This window comes from Mytilus californianus, unplaced genomic scaffold (genome assembly GCF_021869535.1).
Source record: "Mytilus californianus isolate M0D057914Y unplaced genomic scaffold, xbMytCali1.0.p SCAF_5, whole genome shotgun sequence".
Taxonomy (NCBI): Eukaryota; Metazoa; Mollusca; class Bivalvia; order Mytilida; family Mytilidae; genus Mytilus; species Mytilus californianus.
The window spans coordinates 43705372-43730039 of NW_026262701.1; the positions used below are offsets into that span (position 1 = coordinate 43705372).

The following is a 24668-nucleotide window of genomic DNA, read 5'->3' on the forward strand; positions in this document are numbered from 1 at the left end:
TCCTCACCGCTCCCTTCCAACGGCCCCAAACATGAATATATTTAAACAAATTTAAACCATTAATTTTAGTGCATCATACCAGCCATCAAATGTATTTCACAATTTCTTTCTCTGCAAAGTTCTACAATTATTACAAGTATTCAAATCCGGTATATATTGGGTTAAAATAAAGCAACAGTCATTTCATACCTTCTTCTGACCGGTGCTAAAAAAAATATTTTCACATACCTTTTGTTACATATTAGACCGCACTGGTTTCCAGAAATATGGTAGTACAAAAACAAGTACTTCTGATCTTATCAACAGGACAAATATGTCCACCTACTTTAATTTTATGCATTTGTTTTATTATTAAAAAAAACTTCCAACAAGGGTTTTACAGTGCATGATCCCAAGTACTTAAGTTACCATTTGATACCAAAATTACCCAAATACTTTACTTATTGCAAATAGAGAGGCGAATGATAGCAAAGGGACATTTAAACTCATAAGTCGAAAATAAACTTCACCACCGGGAGCTCTTGGTATGCATGCGTTGATGGAATGTTGCTACATGTAAATGGAAAGTTCACAATTGGGAAGCTGAAATCATATCTTTTGTCATAAAGTATTGATTTATATCGATTCTTAAAGGACGATGCTTACTTTTTTGTTTCTTTCCTTTTAAGAAGCTCCTTATACATGTTATAAAGTCAGACTCATATGATTAAGAAACAAGTAGGCAATAAAAGGGGCACAGTTGATTCCAATGGTAATGCCGATTATTTGTAGAAAAACATATCCTCCAAACGTAACAAATATGTTAAATCAAGGAATCAAGCATTTTGATATTGTCAGTTTCAGAGAATGTTTTGTTTGAATCAGAGTGATTTTTAACAAACTACGATTTATTCATGCTAATGACAAGATACTTGTGTTTTCGTTGGCCTTTTTTTTTTTTTTTTTTTTTTTGAAACAAAGCAGCACCAATTCTTTCAAATTGTCTTTTAGTTTGAAAAGGGGAATACTTTTGTAAAGTGTAAAAAGTCAAAGGTTGTAAACTATTAAAAAACAAAAAGTCTTAGATTTATGTACCCTAAAAGCTCTTTGAATTTTTTCATCTGATTCAATCCACCTCTAGAAAAGGTATTTTCATAAGAACTTTGAAGCCCGTCTTTGATTGCTGATCAAAACTGATGTTTATAATTTAGACAGAGGTTTCATGGAGCACTAAGAAGACAGGGATTTTCATGTAATTTAGGTATTCAATACAGCGAAGGAAGACCCAGTTCTTTTCTGGTTGAAATTCCAAAAAGAACATTGAAAAAACCTATGATTATACAGGATTTCCTCCTTGTTAAATGTGGTGGGGGCGAACGTCCAGTTTTCAAGTGAATTGTGAATACTTGTTTTTGTTTTTTTGTTAAGGGGTTATTTTAAGTCAGAATAATGTATTCGGTTAAGGTTACATGTCCTCCTCCAGACCGTTACATTATGAACTAACACGTTATAACATGTATAACTTCGGCTAATTCACTTATCAAGTAGTTTATGCAATGTGATTTACATACAAAAACGATTTTATTTAATCCTTTTCGTACACATCTGTTATCAGTTTTATTGCACACATCTTTTTAATTACCTAAATCAATCATGATGATAACAACCAATAGGCATCAGCATGGCTAGTTGGGGTTATAATTTTGCAGCCTTTTCAATGAACATTTGGAAAAAAAAATAAAATCACAAAAATACTGAACTCCGAGGAAAATTCAAAAAGGAAAGTCCCTCATCAAATGGCAAAATCAAAAGTTCAAACACACCAAACGAATGGATAACAATTGTCATACTCCTGACTTGGTACAGGCATTTTCTTATGTAGAAAATGGTGGATTGAACCTGGTTTTATAGCTAGCTAAACCTCTCACTTGTATGACAGTCGCATCAAATTCCATTATATTGACAACGATGCGTGAACAAAACAAACAGACACAACAGGTAAAAATGTCAAAATAGGGGTACAGCAGTCAACATTGTGTTATCATCTTAATCACTATAAAAACAAACAAATGTAACGAAGAAGCACAAAAAGGCGTACATCATCTCTCATTTAGGGACATCTCCTTCTTCGTTAAAAATCATTATTATATGTACTTTTAAGGGGTTCGTATGTAGGTTTGTTTAAATATGCAATATTTCTGTCCTTATCTTACATACCCTCTCTTTTCTGTGGCGATCGAAAGTCTGTTCATCTTTCCGGTCGTTTGAGAAACCGACCGTCTAAATGTCTAATTTATTATGTGTCAAAGCCTCCAGTTTGATTCAAATACTTGCAATTGGATCTAAACCAAACAAAACAAATATCTATTAATCCGTCATATTTCTGAAGCATTGTGATGTGGTTTGCTGCATGGTTATTTTGTCAAGACTTAATAAAAAAAAATATTAATGTTTGTTACTATACCGAAGGAATGACAGTGCTATACATGCTGCTACATGTATATTTTATGTATGTATGTTTTTCAACAGACTGTCGGAATTCCAATGGGAACAAATTGTGCCCCTCTTCTTGCCGACTTGTTTCTTTATTATTATGAGGCTGACTTCATACAGGAACTTCTTAGGAAGAAAGATAAGAAGTTAGCAATATCCTTTAACTCTACGTTTCGCTATATAGATGATGTTCTTTCACTAAATAATACAAAATTTGGTGACTATGTTGAGCGAATCTATCCCATCGACCTAGAGATAAAGGATATTACAGATACAGTTAAGTCTGCCTCATATCTTGACTTACATCTAGAAATTGACAATGAGGGTCGGTTGAAAACAAAACTTTACGACAAAAGAGATGATTTCAGCTTCCCAATTGTGAACTTTCCATTTCTATGTAGCAACATTCCAGCAGCGCCTGCATACGGAGTATATATCTCCCAATTGATACGATATTCCCGGGCTTGTGTTTCCTATCATGATTTCCTTGAAAGAGGATTGCTGCTCACAAGGAAGCTATTAAGCCAAGAGTTCCAAATGGTGAAGCTGAGATCATCCCTTCGTAAATTTTATGGACGCCATCACGCGTTGGTTGACCGTTATGGAATAACCGTTTCACAGATGATATCGGATATGTTCCTTATGTCGTAACTACAATACCCTTCCCTTTTCACGAATGTGACTTACCGAATTAGACTATTTACCGGATTTGTAATAACATAAGCAACACGACGGGTGCCACATGTGGAGCAGGATCTGCTTACCCTTCCGGAGCACCTGAGATCACCCCCAGTTTTTGGTGGGGTTCGTGTTGCTTAGTCTTTAGTTTTCTATGTTGTGTCATCTGTACTATCATTTGTCTGTTTGTCTTTTTATTTTTGGCCATGGCGTTGTCAGTTTGTTTTCGATCTATGAGTTTGACTGTCCCTCTGGTATCATTTATCCCTCTTTTATATGATGTAAAAGTTAAATTTGTAACATTGATCCCTTTAATATTACTAATTCAAATAAAGTATTATAAAAATTTGCTTGTTTATATAAATGATTCCATAATTTGAATTACTCAAATTAACTACTAATAAAATTCGTTATCTATATCAAGGCAATGATTTTATATATCGATTGCATTACACATCTGCGTATGGGTTTAGCGTCAGGTACATTGAACAACAGTTGACAATAAGGCAAAATATGTTTCGTCATATTCAGAAGTCTTACATATAAAAGTATTTACACATTTACCAAACTTCAACATTGTCCAAGGTAAATTCATAAAGAGGGAAGTGCATAAAACCTGACAAAATCAAACGCTCTACCATATCAACCAATAAAACGCATGGAAAACAACTGTCATATTCATGATCATGACTTGGTACATGCTTTCACCGCAGAAAATGGTGGATGAAACCTGGTTTTAACGCTTATTAAACCGCCCACTAGTATGACAATTGTTTATGGTTTCTTTTTATTTACAAAACTGGATGAGCAACTCAATCAGAAATAATTGGTTAACATGACATTAATAGGAGTCCAGTAGCCAACACTATGAAAAAAATATCATAGACATACAAACACAACTGACATAAGAATGTAAACTAATATACAAATACATTTGACAAACACACCAACAAAAAAGGTTGTTACAGTAGAAAGTGCATTCAGTATAGTAAGAAAAAATCAAATCGTACACTGTCCTGGTAAAGTATTGAACACACTTTATTACATTAGTCGATCGGCTAAAATAAAAAAAATGTCTTCATATGTTTGCATTGGTTAAGTACTAAATACTAACAGATACAACGACGGGCTACAATCAAGAAGAAGGATACAAACTGAAAAGCATCTTCTGACATACAAATTGACTTCTACATCGACATATGAACATGAAAATCTATTTAAAACATTATTTATGTAATCCACCGGACTTCAGCATTACAACTATCGCACTTCATCGTAGCTATCCATAATACAGCGCCACAATGTCACAATGGCGCTTATGCTGGACCAACAATTCACTTCAGCGTCTAACCATTGCATTTAAGCGTGACCATCTCGGTTAGGAGAACTATCATAGAGTTCAAATGGCGGAGATGAAAGCAATAAAGGTTACAGTTAGGCCGTCAACAATGAGAAAAATCGATACCATATAGTCATCTAAAAAACCTCGACATGAGACACGACAATGTTTTCAATTAATTTTTTTATATTGTTTTGCAGTATATTTCTTAATGTATGATATATAAATTTCCAAAATTGCATTCCAACATTTGCAATATTTATGAGAATAATTGCACGGGACTTCCTAAACTTCCAGTTATCCGAGTGTATATAAAGCCTTTCAAATGATATTTTCATATAAATATTGCTGACAAAAATAGAGATGTATTATTATTGTATCCAATATAGCTGTATAATAAAAAAGTATAGCAAAATGTACTAGACGTATACTATTCATCCATGAGTCGGATCGTGAAGATACTTTAAAGTCGACAATTCAATCTGTTTTTTTTCTTTCAGAAAATGATCATGATGATATGCCTCAAAAACATTCCTGTTAAAAAATCTTTAAGTCATTTCACGATACGTTATTTTTGTATTTATACCTTTGGTTGTGGTGTTGCTTCACTGTCCTTGGTTCGAGCGCCAACAAACATGTTTTCCAACAGACCATTCAGTATGTGCCTTACCATGTGAAAAGCCAGTAATTTAGTGGTACATGCATTTATTTGCTGTCGTCCGTCGTACATTTGTTGTCATTTATTGTTTAGTCATAGATCAGCCTGTTGGTATTCCTTTTTTACATTTTGTCTTATCTGGGTATTGTACAGCTTATTATATGGTATGTGTTTTGCTCGATGTTGAAGGCCGTGTGTTAACCAATAGGTGCCTACTTCCTTAATCTCTATGGGATAATTGTCTTGTAAACCTCCTTATTCTTAGTCAAGACAGGCAAACATGGTCAAAGCCGTATACACAGATCGAAGCATGCAATTAAAGACTAGCTTCCACAAAATTCACTAGCAAGTTTTATGTTTTAATTTTTCATAATGTTTACTTGCAAGGTCTACGGCTGTAGGGGCAAATCTAGTCATTACCAGATTTGGACCAATCCTAAGACCCATCACCTATCCGACATCCTTCTAGTAAACGTGGTTACCCATGTGTTGGTCAAATCTCGTTAGAGTCAAATTTAAGAGAAGTGATAGTAACCTTTCACAAAGGGATCAATTCGTCCCTCATGGCAATCAGAAATAGTAATCCCTTAAAAATCAAAGGAGTAGCTAAGGTAAAATATAGACAAGTGCACTTCAAAGTTTGGGGGTCTCAGGGGCAGAACAGATTTTTGATCCAGATATGAATGATTTAATCTGCTAATGGATGATGATGTCAATTTATTGACGATTTGCTTGTGATTTGCTTGAGGTAAGAATTTGATTTACTTCTGATTTGTTAAAGATTTGATAACAATTTGTTGGTAATTTCTTCATAATTTAAAAACAATTTGTTTGTGACTTGCTTGAGGTAGGAATAGGATTTCATTCTGATTTGTTAAAGATTTGATAACAATTTGTTTATAATTTATTTACAATTTGAAACTAATTTGTTAGTGATTTACTTTCAGTAGGAAAGCAATTACCTCTGATTTGTTAATGATTTCAAAACAATTTCTTGACAATTTGTTATGATTTGCTTATGAATTGGAAGCAATTTGTTTATGATTTGTTGTTGTGATTTGTTAGCTCATTTGCATTTGAAATGTTATCACTTTCAAATCATAAAGAAACCATACGATTTGGTTATCATTCATACAGTCATATAATTTATAATATTTTGATATTTGCATCTTTATTGGGTTTGTTAAGCTTCCAATCCATTTTTTTGGTAGAGCTATACGCATGATACGGTTCCAATTCTCTTTGGTGCTGTTTCAACAAATTTCTCAACCCAAAGTAAACATTTATGCATAGTTGTCAAGATGATCATGTACTATTTAATGAATGACCGGTAACAATGAACATCTACTACTAATGAGGTATAAAAGTCACACTAAATCCAGGTCTACACCATTCAATCCAGCTATCAAAGTAAAAAAGCATATATACATGAAGGGATTATATCATTGAAAATGTTATTGAATTAGTATGGAACGCCACATTTGTCTTATATTATACTCTGATATAACGTTATGTTGTATTATTATTACTTGATGACATTTTGTCTTTACATAATATGGTTTTGACATTACGTAATGTTGTTTTGATATTACCCAATATGGAATAGTCATAACTTAATGATATTTCGATATAACTTGATATGGTTTTGTCATTACTCGATGTGGTTTTATCATTATTGATGTGATTGTGTCATTAGGCAATGTGGTTTTACTTGATTTGTATGTGGCTTAACGTAATGTAGTTGTTTCATTAAATGATGTGGTTTTGTTATTTCGTAATGATGATTTGCCAATTCCTTATATGGCTATAAGATTACATAATGATGTTTCAAAATTTGACGATGTTAAACTACAGGATGTGTTCGTTCCAGTGTTTGATGTGGTTCTGTCATTCTTTGATGTGGTTATCACATTACTTGATGAGGTTACACCACGTGATTATTTCGGAAAAACTAGTTCTATTTTCAAAACCGATTTCAATGTATTATTTGCCACGGATTAGTGTGGGAATCCATCGATTTAGAGTGCAAAATAAAGTTCGTGTTACTGTTTGAATTAAACTTCGAGTTAGTCTTCGATTTAAACTTCGAGTAATTTTTGATTTCGTGTAAGAATGCAAGTCATAATTAGAATTAAAGTTCGAGTAAGCATTCAGTTTTGAGTTGAACTTCGAGTCTTTAGTTAGCTTTTGAGGTAGAGTTCGAGTTAGACTTCGAATTTGATTAAGATTTCGAGTTGAAATTGGATTTATCTAATATGAGTTCGTATTTCAATTTTCTATCGCGGATCAAGGGCTTTCGCTCGGGCTTCCGATAAAAGGGTTAAGGGGTATGCGTACAAAAGATGAAAAATGTTAAAGTATACAAAACACCACATTGAAATAGAAATAAAGTTGGATGTGGTGTGAATGCCAATGAGACAACTTTCCCCCTAGAATTTTGATGCAGTGGATGTAAGCAATTATAGGAACCCGTAACTAATAACTAAACAACTTACGAAAAACAAATATGACACACATGAAACAACGACAACCATTGAATTACAGGCTCTTGACTTAGGACAGGCACAAACAGAATGTGCACGTGGCGGAGTTAAACATGTCTGTGAGCGCTAAACCCTAACCCTACCATGGGTGAATAGTGTAACAGCACAACACAAGAATAAACTGTAAAAAATCAGATGCAATAGGCTTAACTCTATAGATCGGTATGACTGGGCAATATAAATCCATCGAAATCCTGGGGTGATCTCGGGTGCTCCGGAAGAGTAAGCAGATCCTGCTTAACGTGTGGCACCCGTCGTGTTATTCGTTAAATTACAAACCACGTGATTTTGTCTAATTTGGTAGGTCACATTCGAAGAAAGGAGGACGGGATTGTGATTACGACAACTTGAACATATCCGTCGCTACCTGTGAAACAGATATTCCAACAAGTTTGCTTTTTTTCAATTAAGTGCGAGGTATATCATACAATTGAATTTATAAAAATATATATTAAAAGATTAATAGTCGTATATGTTCAAATGATAATACACGCTAAAATAAAGAAGAATTCTTATTTTAAAGAATTAATGCTTTGTCGCTTAGTCCGAACCCCCTATTTCCCTGTTACTCTAGTGTGAGTTGATTTAAATTTGTCGTTTGTTGACAATAAAGTACACGTCATTTGATGTGTGTCCAGACTGCGATATTATTGTCGCAGAAGTGAGACACAAAAAAACCTATATTCCGTCGTCGGCATCTTCACCATTTAGATCGTTAGGTTATATTTTTGAATTGTTTCATTTGTCATTTCTAGACCTGTTACAGCAAATTATGCGGTATGAGTTATGCTCATTGAAGACCATACAGTGAGATATAGTTGTTAACTGCTACGTCATCTGGTATGTGGTGGATAGTTGTCTCATTGGCAATCATACCACGTCTTCTTATTCTATATAAGTTTGATTTGCATTAAATATTACCAAATTAAACTATTTTGTCATGATAAATTTGTAAACCTCCATGAATTGTTATAAAACTTGTATAGGAGTTAATCATCTATATCGAGATAAAGCATGTACAGAAAAACATATTTTTCGATTTTGTTTTTTTTACCGATAAATGGACGTTTTACAGTCAACATCACACTTTAACAAGGACAGCAGCAATCTCAGGCGAGACACAGGGTTCCGTGGAATTCATCACGAATTTATTGTAATACTGCTTCCATTTAAAAACTAAGGGAAAAAAACGACAGGACCAAGTGGTTTCGGGATATCCCCCGTATGTCCAAAACATTGAAATAACATGTACTTTTTTTTCTTATTTTAGTCTGCTGTCCCTTTTTCCATACCAAATAACTCTGAACAACAACTCGAACTTTAATTTGAACTTTAACTCCATGGAAAGCGACACTCATCCGAAGCACATTTAACAAACGACGTATGGAAATCGGTCTTAAAATAGAACTATTTTTTTCAAAAATGGTCACGTGATTTTACCTTATCAAGTAATGTGGTAACCACTTCAAAGAATTATTATGAAATAACAAAACCACATCATGTAATCAAACAAATACATAACGTTAACCCACATACACATCAAGTTATGTTAAAGCCACATGGCCTAATGACACAATCACATTAAATATTGATGAAATCACATCGAGTTATGACAAAACCATATTAAGTAATGAAAAAATCGTATCAAGTCAATACGAAACCATATCACGTAAAATCGAAATATCACTAAGTAAAGACTATTCCATTTTGAGTTATATCAAATCATCATAACGTAATGTCAAAACCATATTATGTAAAGACAAAATATCATCAAGTAATATTAAAATAACATAACGTAATATCTGATTATCACATGAGACAGCTATGCGTTTGATGTGTTTGAGCTTTTGATTTTGCCATTTGATTAGGGACTTTCCGTTTTGAATTTTCCTCGGAGTTCAGTATTTTTGTGATTTTACTTTTTTCCATAAAACAGTATTACAAACAATTTTGTTTTTGGTAACATTATGTAACTTTAATCATGAATCGTTATTATCTCCCTTTAACTCTTACTCATATTCCTGTGTTTATGTTTATCTAAATATAGCTTACAATATAATAAAGGAACTATAACAATATCGTCAGATATATTAACTAACCAATGAAAGCTTATCATTTTGTATTTATTAGATATAGGAAGAGTCTTACTTTCTTAAATTACTTGTGTGTTGTAGATTTTAATTGTTTTATGTTTAAGTTTTCATTAAACATCACACTAAATTATTATACACATAACGCAAATAATTACTGTTAGTGATATATTGTCAATTGAAATAAACACACATGTTTCACATTAATAACAAGACAAAACCGGGTCATAACGAAAATTTTCCTTGTACAATGGATGTTGTAGAATTTCAAACTATCTACAATCAGGAAGTGGCTACACGGCAGATGTAAAAATAAATGCTCACTCACTACACACCAGCATAACAAAGCTTCAGATCAAATATTAAGGGAGCAATTATTTAACTTAAAAAAAGAGGGGGTTATGGTTTTTTTTTCTGAGTCAGAGTTTTTTTGGGTTTTTCTTGTTTTCCGACGCTATCAATCAAATTATATTTTTCATTTAACACTATAAGGTATGGGTACAATCTGGTTTCAGATTATTATTTTGTCATCTGCTTGACCACCATATTTTTTTTCTCCATCTAATTGGGGATCAGAATATTTTTTCGGAAAAAAACATTATTTCCCCTTTTGAAGTTAAATGGTTGTTTCCTAAATCATTTTCTTTCATAGAAACAAAGAATAGCTTGTCAAAAATAATCTTGTACAATATGTGTTATAAAATTTCAAACTATTGCAAACTGGAAGTGGCTATACGGCAGAGGTAAAAATTGCTTATTTGCTACAACTAAACGCTATCCAGCTGCAGATCAAATACTCAACTCAAAAAAGTTTTGGCGAAAGACGGACGGACGGAAAGACGGATGGACGGAGTCGATTTTTTACTAGACCAGCTTTCGCAAAAATTGGTTTAATATGCATGCACCTAATTTGATCAACAGTGCAAAATACTAATTCATAATTTATTATATTTAGATGTTAATGAGATAAAAAAAAAAAAGATCCGTTTATCATTCTATAACCGAGAGTTAAGTATGTTTTTTTATTTTATGTTACCTACTTGTTGAAATTTTATTTACCAAAATTCACATTGATAAATATTATTTAAGTGTAAACTTTTACAAAAGGTGTCAACAGGATGTTATCAACCACACTTCATTTTTTCAAATTAATTTTGTTCCTTATTTTTATTTATGTACTTCAGATTTTAACTGCCTTCCAAAAATACATTTTTAGTTACTTATTCCCTACTGTGTCATTGCAATAATTTGTGACAATGATTTTGAAAAGCAGGATATTATTTAAAATATCTATACTCAACAATTAACCTATTAGGTTTAATAAGCTCCAACAAAGTATTCTTTAAACAAGTTACGAATATTCAACCTTTCAGACATGTAAATATGTAGGTTGTGGAATGTTTAATGATTATACAGCATCGAAAACTAGTTTGACTCATTAACTGGATAGAAGGGGATAATCAAGTTTGGTGTTCCTAAGATACTATCTACTGTTCGAGGCAAAGCCGATGACAATAGTTCGTTTCCGAAGAGCCAATAAGATTTTTCTTTTTTTTTTTTTACATTATTCTGATAAGAAATGAATTCCTCAATTATTTAATTTGAAAAAAGATCTTCATGACGGGGAAAGACACATACAGTCATCTGATTATAAAGTATAGAATTATTGCCTGTTTGTGACACATTTATTTCAATGTTTTACCTTGCGATGTAAAAGTGTCTATTGCCAATAATCTTATCGAACTTACAAAATATAAAGGATATGCAGGATGTAGGTCTATGAGAATAATTCCGATTGACACTTCAAAAATTATTTTCGTCATCTATAGATGGGTGTTCACATAATATTTTAAATTGTTTTACACCCATATATTTTGTTTTCTTTTTTTAAAAGAAAGTGAAAGATTTGTACTGCCTACATGCATTAACCAGTCAATAGTTTCAAAGACTATAACCCCGGTCAACGGTTTTGCAATCGAATTTCAATTACTTGCTTGTTCATTATTATTTTGTATCGGTTAGAAATGACGTCACTGACTATTCTGGCATTATGTATAGTTGGTGTAGATCTACCAGCATCATTCTTAAATAAATCAAACTTGAATTATCGGATACATAAAGGAATGGTTAAAATGTATTTTAAAACAAAGATTACAAAAAAGTGAAATAACAAAAATACAAAATTTATGTTTGTGATGAATATTTAGAACATTGGTTTTGCAATTTTTTAAGTTAAAAGACTACTTTATCTCTACAAATTATGTATCAATAACTATTTCGACTTGTAAATGTGATAAGAGGTTAATATCATGATATGAGATCATAATCAAGTTAAAGCATTTTGCGAAGTTACATTGTACCGAAATACATGTACTAGTAGTATGACCAACGAAAACAGAATAATCATATCTGTATTCAGTAATGTACAATTCATCGTAGCAGAATCTGATTAATTTTAAATTGTATTTCCAACCAGTACACTAATAAGTTCATTAAGTTGTGATTGAACTTAATTAACATTGTCATAAAAAAAGGATATATACGTGTTTCTAAAAAAGTGCGAAAAATTATTTTAATTTCGGTAAACCAAAATGAAATTACTAAAAGAATCCGTAGATTTACTATCTAAATAGTGTATAATGAATATAAGCAGTTATTTTAATTGTACGGCCTTCTACAATGAATAAAAAACAATACCATATAATCGGCTATCAAAGGCACGGACATAAAAAAAAATGAAACAATTCAATTGAGATAACTGACAACAATTTATAACTACACAATTTAGGAAAAACAAATATGCCAGGCATAAACCAACGACAACCACTGAAATAAAGGCCCCTGATTTAGGACAGGAACATAATATATAGCGGGGTAAAGCTGTTTTAAGGCCCCAACCCTCCCCTTATCTGGGACAGTGATGAATCAGTACATCATAAGAACAAACTATAATCAAAGTACTAAAGTACTGAACATCGGATGACCGCTAGTTCTGGTGGATAGTCACAAGCACTTGTCTCAGAAAAAAAAAATCACATCTCTATATTTGAAAGTTAGGTTAAGGTACATAGATATATTTTTTTCAGAGGCAATTTTTTGGGTGGATGATGAATAAATGACAGGGAATGCAACCTCACCGTAATAACTATTATATTGTAGTGATATAATCATTTGCTATCAGTATACTCAAAAACATATAATACAATGGAATTTTATGTCTCTGGTATACTCTAGTTTGTTGTTATATATTGTATTAATATTTGTATAAGTTATATATAATTTTCATCCATTTGTATATCATTCTGTTCTACTATTCTAATGATATTGAGTGCAAGTGCATGGTGGACACTCTTCTGTAATAATTAGTTTTTCTAATAGATTGGATTTGAGTAGGTATTCATATTTTCCCGCGTTTATTGCAAAAATTTCTTGAGATATTCTCCCGCATGCGTTAACAAAAAATTACGGTATTCTTAATTTGTTATTGATATATATATTTCTAACGACAAAACATTTTCATATCATTTTTCTACGTTCTTAAAAATTATTTTCATGAATATTTATTGATTAAATAAATATAAAACAAGCGACAAGGAATGTCATTTTGCACTCGATAATATCCGCGTAATTATACAAAATACGTTCGATTATCGGTCAAAAACGCAAGTCACGTGGGTAGAAATGTCTGTGGCAACATAACACAGGAATGCCCTTACGGTCATCCGCTGTAAAAATTATTTGAAAAGAGCTTAATATCTAACGAAAATACAGACCGGAGCTGGCTGGGATTTTATACACACTACACAATAAAAGAGACACAAATTACAGATCTGTGAGTGCTCGCAGTTACTGACAGCTAATTTAAATCCAATAACAACTAGTAAAAGAAATCATGGAACATAGTCAGTATTTCAACCAGTGCAAATCTATGTTGTTTCAGGAAATGGTTAAGTATGTACAAAACTTATAGGATTATTTAACTATCTAACATTACAGACACTCTAATGTTTACCAGTCAGAGGCAATGTCGTTAGCATAACTTAAATCTCAAATGAAATGTTGGAGCTATTCATTTGTTTTACAAAATTAATAACTACAAAAACAAATGAAACAGGATGAGCTTCAGATAACATCAGCTTAGAATACCAATTATGTTATAGTTATTGACCAAGCAAGTCGGTATATATACCATTTAATCTGAACGGCTCGGGTAACCCTAATTAACCCGAACGACGTAGGAGTTTGGGTTAAAGGGTCATCCCGACCGTGCAGATTAAATGATATATATCGATTTGATTGGCCGATAACTGTTTTTACACATGAAGCCATCAATTTACGTGAACATTTTGGAAATATGCGGACGAAATTCCGCAATCCACGGCTCCTAGGAAAGTTTCTTGTAGGATAAAGAAAGCGGGGAATACGCTTTTATGTAGTTAAAATTTGATAAGTATTAAATTATTAACTTTTTTTCATATTGAGGCTTCTTCCTAAATTGTAAAAAATTGTTACATTATTTGGAGAATTGCGATTTAATAGTAGATTCTTTTTTTATCATTTCTGTTAAATATATTCACAATTTTTATATAAGTTAGTGACGAATTAGAATTTGACATATTTTGTAGACACCTGTCTATTGTTGAACACTATACTATATATTGCCTTCTAGATGTCCTTAGTTTGTTCTTGTCGTTTAGTTGCTGTCTTATTGGCGCATAACCTACATCTCCTACAGTTTTAGTTCCGTTTGGTGTACTTTTAAATCGGTGTATGAAAAATCATAACTAAAATGGTTATTATGTATAGATTAATTGTCTTTCTTTCCCTCAATAATATGCTTAGAGGAAGAGATGTACACAGGCACTTGTTTCTATCCATTAGAAGGTCGACTATCCATATGTAGTACATATGAATAGTCGACCTTCCCATGTGGAGATGTCCCTAAATTAAAAATATTAAGTAAACAGAAAAAAAAATTCACTTTTAAATCTTTTAACTTCCCCTCCCCCTCCAATTTTTTTCTACTGTATTGATTTTGAAGACATGTCGCATCCAAACAATATCTGATTGATCTGAAGCTTATTCCCCCTCCCCCACGTTGTTTTGATACAAACTCAAATATGATCCTCATTAATTTCGATCCCAAAATAGTCACTTAAAAGTAGATATAGGGAGATGTGGTATGAGTGCCAATGAGACAACTCTCCATCCAAGTTACAATTTGTAAAAGTAAACCATTATAGGTCAAGGTACGGCCTTCAACACGGAACATTGGCTCACACCGAACAGCAAGCTATAAAGGGCCCCAAAAAGTTACTAGTGTAAAACCATTCAACCGGAAAAACCAACGGTCTAATCTGTATAAAAACGAGAAACGAGAAACACGTATGAACTACATAAACAGACGACAACTACTGAAATCAGATTCCATATCTAAATAGTAAAATTCCATTGAGCACGAAACTAATCCAAATCAGATTTTATTTATTTGGATATTCTAAAATACATTTCATATTTACCGTCAACAATTGTTTTTAGTCTCGCTACACTCGGTGATATTTTTAAAAATTATGGAATTACACCCCTTTCAAAATCCAGGGTCCGCCCCTAAAGGTAAGAGTACTTTTGAACTGTGCAGTATATCTAAGGTAGTTAATGCACACCTTTGCTGTGCATTATCCAGATTATGGCACAGTAAGAACAAAGAGATTTTAGTCATGTCATATGTTAAGAACTCGCTACTGAGTAGACAATGTCGTAGAAATCACAATTAACAGACACATAGGACACATTGAACCTGAACATTTGTAAGTTGAACATACGAATTGCTTAGTGAATGAATAAGTCAAGAAATACTATGAAGATTGTATTGTAATTTGCTGTTTCAGAATTTAAGAGAATGTAGATAGTTCCGTTGTGCGTTCTCTAAAATAAAGGAATAATCGTCACGTAATGGTTGACTTACCATTGTTTAGGACCTTTTTCATTAAATCACAACGTAACATAGCTATTGCACAGTAGATCCATGTTGTTTTATATAAAAATATATGTTTTCCTTTCTTGTATATAGTATTATATGTATGAATAAAATGGTATCAAATGTAAGTTAATGATACATCAACTAAACAAACTGCTTCTAGAAGTTTACACACATTCTAAAACAATTGATTCACTGTTAAAATTATTATTTTTTAATTGAAACGTGTGACGGAATGTATTTTAGAAACATTGTTATTTTCACATGGTCTACCATTTTGCTCTTTAAAGTATCCAAATTTCATTGAAAAAATAATTCATTATATATTTTTAATCTCATACTACTTTTAAGTTTGACTTTTGACTTTTGTTTAGTGTATAGGCGCAATAATCATTAAATGACATTCTTGTCCGTTCGTATGTCTGTCCACCATGAATCTTGTGTTCGTGTACCTATTTTATTTTTAAATTATTTTTTTTCAAAAATTTCTTGGTTTAAAATTGAAAATTATTCAGGTCAAACACGAAACTTTGATAGTTTTATCATTTCTAAATGCTTCCTTTTTAACACCCTATGAGAGAAGGAAGTAAGCCTTACCCAGCAAACGATCCGGCATCTGTTTAAAAAATCGGAACAGCGTTTTTATAAATAAGAAGTATAAATCATCCTCTGATTACTTTTTATGTCGTCACAAGTGGCGATGTCCGACTACGTACACATTTCCATGTAACACAAGGACGACAGTTAGTGTTTATTAAATACATAATGGAGTTGATTTACTTTTTCTTACTTTTAAGCGTTGATTTTCTTTCTGTAATGTTGGCAACTGGTGAGTAAATAAAATAAATTGATGACTAAATACATAAGACGTTCAAGGGATTTCCAAAGCTATTATTTTAAATAAGTTGTATGCAGAAATCATGACTATATATTAAATGTAACATATTTTATATCGAACAGTAATCAATATTACATGTATAACTATTTTAAGTATAAAAAAGAACAATAAAAATACAATGGCATTTTTCGTTATATTTCGTTAGACAAATGCATTTATTTAAAAGAACCAAACAAATCAGATCTTATTAGACTTTTTTCCTGTATGAGAATGTGTTTTAAGTTTTTCATCTCATAAGTGATTCAAACAAATACAATCTGCAAAACATCAATCCGCAATTTTAAATATGACACAAAGTAAAAGTAACATATTTACAACTCGCTTTAATTATGATTGATATTGCTGGTTGTTCGAATTTTCAAAAATAATTTTGCATCTACAAAACGTGAAATAATGTGACAAAAAATGACCGTTTTATCAATAAAAAAAAATAGCAAAAGCTTATACATCTAAAGGTTCAAAACGGCGTCGAGATTCAGTTTGGTCGGAATTCTTTGTAAAATGTTGATCATGCTACATCCGTTCTGTTTCGGGAACAGATGAGGGTAAACTTGTAAATATTTCTTTTTGCACGCGCATATTGCATATCTTTCTCGTCATCTAAATAATTTATGGAATTTTTTTAATGTCTCATATGCATCAATGCTTCCCTTTACTGACTTTTCTGAATTGGTCATTTCTTTGCAGGTAAGCCAGATCCACCGAAAGATATCCGAGTCGATGTAAATGGTAATACAGCTAAAATCTCATGGATAATTCCTTCTAACCAAGGTGTAACTTGGTCTCGGATTTCTCTTACCGATTCAAAAAACGTCAGTGTGGATTTAGATTCAGAACACCCACGTACATATAATGACATACAATATCCAACTTCTAGCTTTGAAATAGCCAATCTAAAGATGTGTTTGGAATATAAATTCAGTATACAATATCTAAGTCAAAGAAAAAGAAGTTCAGAAATCACCACACAAAAGTTTTGGATGACAAGTGAGTCCATTTTCCCTTTCGTATTACATTATTTTAGTTTTTGTACATCATAAAGTTAGATGATGCATTTGTCTTTTCTTTTCTTTTTTTTTTAGTTACCGAGAATGTGACCAACCATTTTTTGAATGCATGAAGCTTACATTTAAGATATATGTGTAAATTATACTCCACAGTTGAGTCATTCTATAGATTTTTACAAGAAAAAGGGATGAATTGATTGAAATTTTAACTATCGATCAGAATTATTCAAAACAAAAAAAACTAAAACAAAAATTTTGGAATTTTGAACACAACAACTTTGTGAAAAGTCTTATTCAATGTCATATTTTTTCTCTATTATAATTAAACAAGTAAGGACGTTAATTTCAAAATATGAATCATTTATTTTTGCCAGTTATAGTCTGCTGTGTTTTCATTCTATGAAAAAAAAATCTGTTGGTCAAAAAGCATACGTGGGATTTGACTTTGGTCTATTTACAGACTATAAATGTACGTGCATACTCATTAAATGATAGTCAACAATTCTTTCTAATGATTAATACATACTTATTTACTGGCTATGAAGACAATAGCAAGTTTATTGTTCCCCGAGGCACCAACTATTTCCCGACGCGAAGTGGAGTCAATTCAAACGATACAGAAAGTACGGGGAAGTTTCCCGTAAGAAAACTATAAACCGCTTAATAGTCTTTTTCAGACAATTTCGTTAAAAAAGTTAAATTCTTTGTCTATAAATTTATAAGGAAACAAAATACTCTTTTTAAAAGATGGGTCATATTCTATGTAAAATGGTTTTAGACTGATAATTATAAAAATTGTAAAAAGAATGCATCATTCTTTACCTGAAGTATAACTTCGATTCTTTATGAAGAGAGAGTGACAAGCTCTCAAGAAGTTAGATTAATGATAACAACTCTTTGAACGGTTCGTATGTGACCTGTTGCAAGGGTAGATTTTTGCCCCTACCCAACAAGCAGTTATTTCCAGTAACAGTCAAAAATTCCCGCCATTCAACCCGGTCAGAGAACCTTGCAGAAACTACATATTATATTCCATGATAATGGGTTTTCGTCCTGAACATGCATGAAATAATTGCCACTGGACGTTAAACAATCAACAATCAATCAAAGGGCCATTTATATGGTTAGAAGACAACGTTTGATAAAATATACTTCACATTTTCTAATATCTAGTACAATTGTAAGAATATTAATTTCCATTCAATCGCAATTTACATGAAAGGAGGAAAACAATCTTTACAATGTTACTTCGATTTTTAAGTTCTCGTCGACCTAAATAATTAACTTATTTCTTCTGTCCGAATCGAAAATAGTTCTTCCATATGATGCCATATTTTCATACTGTTGTTAACGCACGTTCACGATATTGACAATTATTATATCAGATTGTGTGCCCCACTTCCATAGTTGTTGGACATTTTGTATTGTAGTCTATGCGTCCGTCCGTCCAAAGGTTCGTTCTACCCATATCATGGTATTGGTTATGGTTTATTCACATCAACTTTAGACTTGGTAACATAAATTAATATGACCCCAATTCTATAGTTTACTGTACATGGAAATGTAATATTTGGAAACCAGTGCATTCTAAAATTAAAGTTATGGACACATCGCTTTGAAAAACTTAGTACATATGTTCATTATTGTGTGAACGGTGAAAGTAGGTCTAATAACCGCTCCAATCCGTCAAAACTTCCTCGGATTCTGAAGAAGGAAGTAATTCTATTATATTAGGTCTTGAGCTTGCAAATGTTAAGTTGAACCGTGTTAGTAGTTTTCATATCTGCCGTGAAGCCACCTCTTGTTTGTATATAGTTTGAAATTTTACAACATTCGTTGTATGGAGAAAATTTTAGACACGCTTTTCTTGTCTTCTTTAGAAGGTAATGATTTCGTATTTGGTCTGGAGCTTGATAATGTTCATTTGTGCCGCGTAAGCAAATAAGACAACAATAGTACAGCCACCTCCTATTTGCCGATAGTTTAAAATTTACAACACTTATTGTACAAGGAAAGTTTTCGTCAACCGTTTTTTGCCTTGTACAAGGAAAATTTTCGTCAAGCTTTTCTTGGGTTTTATTGAATGGAATGATTTAAAATTCGTTTTGAAGCTTTAAAAAATTCCTTTGGCGGATATTTACAACTCTGTTGTGTAATTATAAGGGTAAATGCTTAAAATTTGACTATTTACGAAATGGGAATGATGAAATCATCATGTTTTAAAAGAATTTGGCCGAAAACTTAGGAATGCAGGTGAAGTACATGTAAAAGATATTTAATCTGAAAATTAAACCTGGTTTTTTCCTATATGGGAACAAATCATGAACAATGTCTTCTTGTATCTTGATTTCTGTTTTGAATCTGGCTATTTTACGATTTTTCGTTATTCTATAGAGCAAGTATACTACGATTACACGTCCGATTTTTAAACTGAAAAGACGAAAGTTTTCAAAGAAGACAATATTCATTTGTACACGAACAGAAGGCAAAAAACATGTATAATTCACTTATATGCAAATAAATTGTTGATATGACCTAGGAATTGGCATCTTTGCATTTTATTATAGGGGCAAATAAAATCCTCTTGTAATGGCTGTCCTCGTGATAAGGCAATATGGCCGCTATGCAAATTATCAAAGTACCCCAAATTTTGCCATATGATGTGAATATAACAGGCATTAAGTATTAAGTTAGAGACTAGCCAGAAGGAATGATTCTTGCATATATTATTTCATCAATCTATAAAATTTTCAAGATTTATATGATTTCTCGAGCTCATTAACTGTTGAAATTTACTGTGTACTGTTGAATTAAAGTGTAACAGGACTTAGAGAACAGCAATTTTGTAACATTTTTTACTTTAATTGCTAAAGGCACTACATGGCGTAATATAATGATATTCATCGCCGATTTTATTCATATCGCAAAGATGATCAAACAAATCATTTTTGATATGTTGTGCCATCATTCCGTCTGATATCGACGAATTCCAAATCGCCATTTGCATAATAATTTTTTTTATTTCTTTGCAACTTGAAAAACAATACTTTAAACTAAAAACCGGTTTTTAAAATTCCTTAATAAGGCATTTACTGATTTAGGAGAAGTGCAGTAAAAAAAACATTCACATGACACCAATTAACATTCAAAATTAGTCGTGAATGGTTACATACCACAATACATATAAGAGACATGTAATCTTGTTATTTCTAGCATTCAGTTAACTGCTTAAAAGTATAGCTAGTTTACAATACTCATAATATTTATTTAATTCTGCATTCACAATACAACTTGGTGTCGTCTGTTGTATATGTAAATGTAGAAATAGCTTACAAAATTTTAAATGAATACATTTTATCAAAACAAAAATATTCCAAGCCCAAAATTATTGAGCCATAGAAAAAAGATAAAACAAATATCTAACTGACACTCCAAAGCTCAACAATTGTGTCTACATTTTTTCTTTTAGATATACCATGCATTGTTAAATAGCAAAAATATACAAAGGTATTTATACGCGGCTAACATTTCTATTTCTTTATTATGGATAAATAAAAATTAATATTTATCAAGTGTATTTAGAAATATAAGCAATTTTGTTTAATAACATTTGTTTTAACATGATATGTTTAAGTTGAAATTTTCAACAGTATTCATAAAATGTTTTTACATTGTTTGTAAAATCTCTCTATTCTCATAAAACAACACAGTTTAACCCGCATATATTAACATATATTTGTTTAAATAATGTTAACTCAAATTCAAGTTCATCACAGATAGAGCTAACACCAAATATCATTTTTCTAGAAGAAAGAAAACTTTTCAAAAATATTGCAACTAAGGATGTCTAACATCAATTTAACAAGCAATAAATTTCTATAGAATAATGTTCCAGATTTGACATAATGGTGTATAGTATGAATATAACGGACAACTTATTCTTATGCTTTTTACATTCATCCACCTTTTTTTCTAAATTTGACGATAAGTCGTGACATGCGATTCGTCAGTCTGTCCGCCAAGTCGTCCTGCTTTCCCACATTTGCATATATTACTGCTGATGAACCGCCTGACAGAATGAAACTCTCACAGAAGTTTACCCACCTGAAGTGCTATGGTACCTCGTATTGTGTTTTTTGATTGATTATTTTTTAATTTTCCTTTTACCAAAACATGGGGTTTGCGATTGCTTTTTTTTTTTGTACCCATTTTAAATCTGCAACTCCTCTTATCCTCCTAATTATAATTTAAAGAAACTTTCACACAATCTTTATAATGTAATGCCATTGAGTACCACTTTTTACGTTTTTTTAATCTGAATTATTTTGTGGATTTCTTTAACTAAAAATGACCTTGCCATTGATTTAGTTTCGGGGTATCCAATTTGTCTAAACCCCAAATCATAATTTGGTAAAACTTGTTAAACAATCTTTACAATAAAATGCTATTGTACACTTGTTATTTTAATTTGTTGGTCGGAATTATTTATTGAGCTTCCCTTACTAAAACGTGGAACTTGTCAATGTCTTATTTTGGGAAACCTATTTGGTATTCGCAACTCGTCATGCAGCCTTAATGATAATTTAATAAAAATTTCAAAGAATCCTTACCATGTATTGCCATTGATTATCTTTTTTGATCGGTTTTAGTTTTTCGGTTTTCATAACAAAAACATGGACTTTGCCATTGCTATGTTTGAGGGAACTTATTTTGTATCCGCAACTCCTAAACCCCGTACAACAATTGCAAGTTATTAAAACTTTCTCACAATCCTAACCACATGATACTTTTGTACTTTTTCATTAAATTTATTTACGCAGTTTCCTTCCGCAAATCATATGCACACCACAGTACTCATTATATCACATTCTCCCAAGATAGAAGTTTAGGACATAGCAAACTGTTTTACAAGGGGATAAAAGCACAGAAAAAAAATGAATTTCTTTATTTAAGATATTTAAAATAATGCAGACACTGAAACATAATGACTATTTACATAACAATGCAGCAACGACATGTTGATCATGTCCAACCACGTCAGGTTATCAATGATTGCAGGCAACATCATAACACTCCATTGTGTGGTCTTCTTCACGTTTAAATGGCTGTTACTATATCTTTTTATTAATCTACACAATTTGTCAAGATCTTTATGATTTCTGGACCTTATTAATTGTTGAATTTTTTAAGTTTTAGGAGTAAGAGTACAACAATGTTGTAATACTTTTGTTCTTCCTTTGCTAAAGTATAACATTGTATTACATGACGTAATAATATAATAATACTCATTACCAATTTCATTAATATCGCAAAGATGACGAAACATATAATTTCTAGAAATGTTGTGTCATCATTCCGTCTCAATGGATGTCGTTTACGTCCTACATCGGCATTTGCATAATAAAACATGATTATAAACTTGCAACTAGGAAAAAACATGTTTTCATATTTAACAACGGTTTTAGAAATTCCTTAACAAGGCATATAGGTTACACTTCTTTAAATAAAGACAATGCAATTCCCCAAAGGAACTCCTTTTATGGCTAAAACTGTGCCACTTTTACATTGAAGTTTCGTAAAAGATGATATCCTAGATTGGACAGTTTATATGAACTACTACTTTTTTCTAAGGTCAAAACAGGGCTGTGTGGCATATTTTCAACATTTATATGTCTGGAACTTCTAAGAGTTTGAACTTATACTAAAATTCTGTACTACCCCTCCCTCTATTTTTGGTCTTCCTCAGAATTCAATTTCGCTGCTATCCATGTGTATCTATACTGGTAACATTCTCAAGGTGTGTTTCTACGGGATGAAGAATAAAGATCATATCTTGGAACCAGTAGGTAAACAAAACAAAATATCTATGAATATTAATTGACAGACATGAACCAACAACAACCACTTGACTACATGCTCCTGACTTGGGAATGGCACATAAAAAATGTAGCGGGGCTAAATATGTCTGTGAGCGCTCAACCCTCCCCTTACCTGGGACAGTGGTGTAACAGCACAACATAAGAACAAATCAGTAGCAATTAGCTTAACTCAAAAGATCGGTACGAGGCACAAAAACAACTAACATTAATTAGAACAATAGAAACTAAGCACCTAAACAAGAGTACTTGCAGTTTCTGAAACCTAGTTTAAAACCAATTAGAACTTACAAATACATCATATTTTCCGAGACAACCGTATCAATCAGAACACCTCCAATGGATTTAGTGTAAAGATATCATAAACAGTCTGAGAAACGCATGACATTGTGCAGTGCCAAAATAATAGTAAATAGTATTGACAAGATATAGAATAATGAAACATTGTTTATAAAGTCTCTTTTTTCTCATTTAACAACACAGTGTCATGCACATATATTAAAACAAATATTTGTTTAAATAACGTCAACTCATATTCAAGTTCACCACAGTAAGCGATAACGGAAATTATATTTTTTTCTTTCTTAAAGAATTTATAAATCGTTCAAAAATATTGCAAAAATAGAAGCAGAGGAAAGCTGTTCTCCCTGTCTAACACCCATTAAACAAGCAATTATCTCTATTGAATACTATTCCAGATGTGACATAATGGTGTATATTATAAATAATTCTGAAAAGTTGTTCGTTTGTTATACTACATGAAAATTCTCCCTTTTTTGTCAAGTGGGCGGTATGTAGTGATAAACGAATTCGCCCGTATGTCTGCCAACTCGTCCTTCTGTCACACTTTTGTATTCATTTCTGTTCATGAACCGCTTAAAAGACTTTTGTGAAACTTTCACAAAGGTTTATTCACCTGATATACTTATGCACCTCCTAATGTGTTTTTTCTTAATAATCTTATCGAAAAGAGAAAGTTTGGTACACCTATTTACACTCAAGCATCGTTTGAGTTGACTGTTTTGTTTTGAAAACGTATAAAGCAAATATATTTGTTACATCATCTCTCTCCAGATTCTTCTATTTTTTTTTTATGTATATTAAGGCTACATGATAATGTAACAACATTA

General features: G+C 31.9%; 1 protein-coding gene and 1 long non-coding RNA gene across 4 annotated transcripts in view; both read left to right on the forward strand.

Annotated features, from left to right (window-relative positions):
• LOC127702263 (uncharacterized) overlaps positions 1-24668 on the forward strand; it is a 249338-nt gene that overhangs the window by 155049 nt on the left and 69621 nt on the right. The window lies entirely within an intron of this gene.
• LOC127702268 (uncharacterized) overlaps positions 16466-24668 on the forward strand; it is a 39313-nt gene continuing 31110 nt past the window's right edge. Inside the window, exons 1-2 of the long non-coding RNA XR_007982349.1 lie at positions 16466-16586; positions 17343-17642. This is a non-coding gene — a long non-coding RNA (uncharacterized LOC127702268). The remainder of the gene's footprint in view (positions 16587-17342; positions 17643-24668) is intronic.